This window comes from Echinops telfairi, unplaced genomic scaffold, assembly GCF_000313985.2.
Source record: "Echinops telfairi isolate 266 unplaced genomic scaffold, ASM31398v2 ScPeMD7_7468;HRSCAF=8506_0, whole genome shotgun sequence".
Lineage (NCBI taxonomy): Eukaryota > Metazoa > Chordata > Mammalia > Afrosoricida > Tenrecidae > Echinops > Echinops telfairi.
Genome location: NW_022111369.1, coordinates 55,383,411 through 55,387,835, shown reverse-complemented (window position 1 = coordinate 55,387,835; position 4,425 = coordinate 55,383,411).

Sequence of the window (4,425 nt, the reverse complement as noted above, 5' to 3'; positions counted from 1 at the left end):
ACATTTGTACATTCATTGCCCTCATCATTCTCAAAACATTTGCTCTCCACTTAAGCCCCTGGCATCAGCTCCTCATTTTCCCCCCTCTCTCCCCATTTCCCCCTCCCCCTTCCCTCATGAACCCTTGATAATTTATAAATTATTATTTTGTCATATCTTGCACTGCCCGACGTCTCCCTTCACCCACTTTTCTGAAACTCCATAATCTTTTCACTCAATTTCCCCACAAACTTTTTGAATCCCCCTCCTACGCCACCGAAACTTCATAGTACCCACACAACATACAATACCAGCAGTGTGGACAGGCGTTGTTTCAGATTTGAAGTGGTGAGTGTTGCCCACAAGCAGCTCCTACTCACTCAGCATCTCCTGGGACAAAGATCTGGTGATCTGGTCCCGCATTACAGCCTCAAACACCACAGGTGGGGCAGTTCTCCTCGGCCACGTGGAATTGTTTGGAACATCAACTCAACAAACTGGTGAATAGCCACATTTTATGAGCGGAGTGCAGCATGTTCCATAGTGTCGGGAAATGGGACACCCTGACTGAGATGAACTGACAGGAGCCACCACGAGGAGCTCAAACAGCAAAGATCATACAGATGGCCATCTCCCTTCTTTTTGAAGGAAGGTCACTATCTGTGGTGCTACCAGCCTCAAACCCACCTACCAACACTGTAAGGCTGGTATCACATGCTGATATCACATTAAGGCCTTTTCCTTAGGTTTCTGAGTGACCAGGCTACCTTTGCTGTCAAAACTTGCCACTGTGCAGTTATTATATTAGGTCCTAAGAGCTGAGACGTCAGAGAAATTACCAATAAATAAATCAGCAGGCAGGAGGACAGTTTTATTGTTAGTGTAGAAGCTTTATTGAGTTCACACTAACAGAGGAATATTTGGTTTATGAATTTAATATAAATGCCATAGAATATATGCAAAGATATATGAAAACTAAGAACAAAGCATTGCCTACCATTTCAGCCTCTATAATATTCTGCTGGATTTCACAGGCAGCTTTTCAGCATAGCAGACGTATTTTCCATCCAATGCTAAAAAAAAAAAAAGGCGCTGACACTACAACAATGGCTCTGATGCATGCCCAGCCTCTCCTTTCTCAAACTCCACAATGCAAACTTTCTCAAGTTTCAGGAAGTTTATGGGAATTCAAAGATGATGCAATCAAAGATGATGCAATTTTCCCATGAACTTTTTGAAGCCCCCCATCTATTGTCCTTCTGAATCTTTCTACTATGGGTTGCAAATGGACGTATAATTCTTCAAAAAGAAAAAAAAATCATGCTCACTGCCATCAAGCTGATGCTGACTCATAGTGACCTTAGAGGGCAGAGTGGACCTGCTCTTGTGGGTTTCCAAGACTGTAACCACCAACTGTCTATGTCTTCTCTGGAAATTAAAGCAGCCAGTAAATATCCTTGAACCATTTTTTAAATATGCAAACTTTATTTTGGTGTCTGGGCCTCACAATGAAAAGATTAATATCACCCAGTTTTATAGATGAAAAATCTGTAACTTAATGGAGGTTCAATAATTTGTCCCAGTGCAACATAGCTAGTTAGTGACGGCAGAGGGCTATAAGATAATCATATTGCCTCACCGATGCTTTTAACCACCATGCTATTTCATCAGGCATTTTGGTAGAAATCTCTTTCAGTATGGAAGACTGAAGGGTAAGGTATCAAAAGTGCAATGTTAGTATCAAACGTGACAGGGTTGGCGCAGGGTTTCAGGACCAGTTCCCAGACAGCAGCTGAGACGGTCAGATTTAGTACTGGTGTCCAAGATTGGCCACAAGGAAGGGAAATGGAAGCCACCGCTTAAAAAAATCTGTTGCCCTAGAGTAGAACTACTCCATAGCTTTTCTAAGATTATAGATCTTTATGACAGCAGGCTGCCACATCTTTTCCCCAGAGCATCAGGTGGCTTTGAAATGGCAGCCTTTTGATCAGCATCCAAGGGCTTAACCACCACATCCCAAAACCAAACCCAAACTCATTGCCATTGAGGCCATTCCAATTCACAACTACACTATAGGACCCAGTAGACCTGTCCCCATAGGTTTCCAAGACAGTACACCTCGGTAGGAGTAAAGTCTCACCTTATTCCCAAAGAGCAGTAAATGGTTTGCTCCACTGACCTTGCTTTTAGCTGCCCAGTGTGCAACCCATAGTACCACCAGACTTCCTTTATTTTATACCCCCCAATTCCATGCCCCCTCCCAATCACAGTCATACAGTCGATGCTGACTCATAGTGACCCTGTATAGGACAGGAGAGAACTGCCCCTTTTGAGTTTCTAAAGCTGTAACTGTGTCTGGGAGTAGAAAGCCCTATCTTTCTCTGTAGGGGCAACTGATGGTTTCAAACTGCCACCCTTGCCAATAGCAGGGCAACACATAACCACTACGACACCAGGGCTCCTCCTCATTTCACATCAGTGCTCCTTAAATGGAGGCCAGGAGGCTGATAGACCCTGAGTAGACCACCAGCGCATGAACAAATGGCTTTGTCATGCTGAAGAAGTGGAAAGTATGTAGCACTTCATCTCTGACATTGGTCCTTCAGGGAATGCTTCACAACTCTGAACCCTGCTGGAGAAATGGTATGTAAAAAAGCCATTGCCTCACTTTTCATTTAAACTCTATGGAGTAGAAGAGAGATTGATTTAGATGGTTCTGATTATAAAATAAATACATGCTTATTGAGAATAATTAGGAAATTTCAGAAAAGTATAGCAAAGAAGAAAGATTGCCCACAATTGTAACAGAGATAACCTTTGTAAACATGGTTTATCTCCATATAAAGACTTTTATTATTATAATAATGGAGTGTTTCAAACATCCAGAAAATACCAAGTATAATATAATAAACTCTCTTGAGTCCTGAAGCCTATTTAACCAATATTAATATTTTGCTATATTTGTTTTGAGTCCTACCCCCTTTTTTTTTAATTATAAAGAAACAAAACATGCAGTGGAAACTACTCCTCCCACTCTCTCCAAGGATAATGATTTACAAAAGTTTATATATGTGACTTCTATCCTTATTTTAAGGAACCCTGGTTAACTGAAGGTCCATGATTTCAAACCCAGTACTTTCAGGGAGTCAAGATCTGGAGATCTGTTCTTAAAAAGAACAGATTCCAAGCCTTGGAACCTTGGCAGGGTAGGGTCAGGATGAGTTGGAATCCACTTGATGACAAGCAACAACAAGACAACTTTGTTTTGATTGGATTCATAGGTGTATGTATTCATAAACCATATATAGGCTCAGGTATCTTTTGAATTTGCATTAATTAAATAACAGTCTTTCATTTACAGCTTGTTCCGTTCACTCATTAATTCAATAACATGCTTAAAAAATGCATTCAGGCTAATAGTTGCAATGTAAATTCATTGATCAAACTTCTAGATAATATTCCATTATTACTATCATTTATTAATTTTCCATTATTGGATTTATAGATTATTAAGATTGCCTATATATAAACAATGCTGCAATTGTTTGTAACATTGTAACATGAAAACATTCTCTTCAATAATAATTCTAGTATGTGTCTTCTTGTGCACTGGTGTCAGAGTTTCTATAGGTTATGTTCTAGAAAGAAAATTGCTCTGCCATTGGCTATGAACAGTTCAAGTCATTAGCTATTGATAACTTGCTCTCCAGAGTCAACAGCAGTTTTCAGCTGTCCATTTTCTGATAGTCTAGGCAATGTTAGTATTTTCAGGTCTTTAAATGTCTTTCAATCTGAGGGTGTGAGATAATTTCTTTTTTAAAAAAATCTAATTATTAGATAATAATGCTGAGAATGACAAATTCAAGAAAAATGGTATTCATTCCTCATCAAAAGAACATTTGAAGTTCTATCTTGAAATACAATGCTGTCTGTGATTGAATAATATCTATAGGCACAAAAGAAAGATGAGTTAATACTGCCATTATTAAAGTTTACAAAACAACTACTACTTCCAATGATGAATAATTTGAAGAATTCTGTCAACTTATTCAATCTGAAAATGTTCAAACATGCAATCAAGATGCATTGGTAATTAATGGTGATTGGAATGCAAAACTTAAAAAAGAAGAAGAGAAAGAATCAGTAGTTGGAAAATATGGCCATGCTAAAGATCACATGATGTAATTTTTCTATACTAACAACTTCTTCATTGAAAATACCCTTTTCGGGCCCCAAAAAATATCAAATGGGAAGGTGATGCCCTCTTTAACAAGTGGTGCTGGAAAATATGGATATTTACCTGCAGAAAAATGAAGCAAGACCCTTATCATACTCCATGGACAAGAAGAAACTCAAGGTGGATCACAGACCTTGAAGTTAAACCTCAAACGATTAGGGCCATCAATGAGGGAATTGAGACCAACTTGAGAACTTTGGCACAGGGAA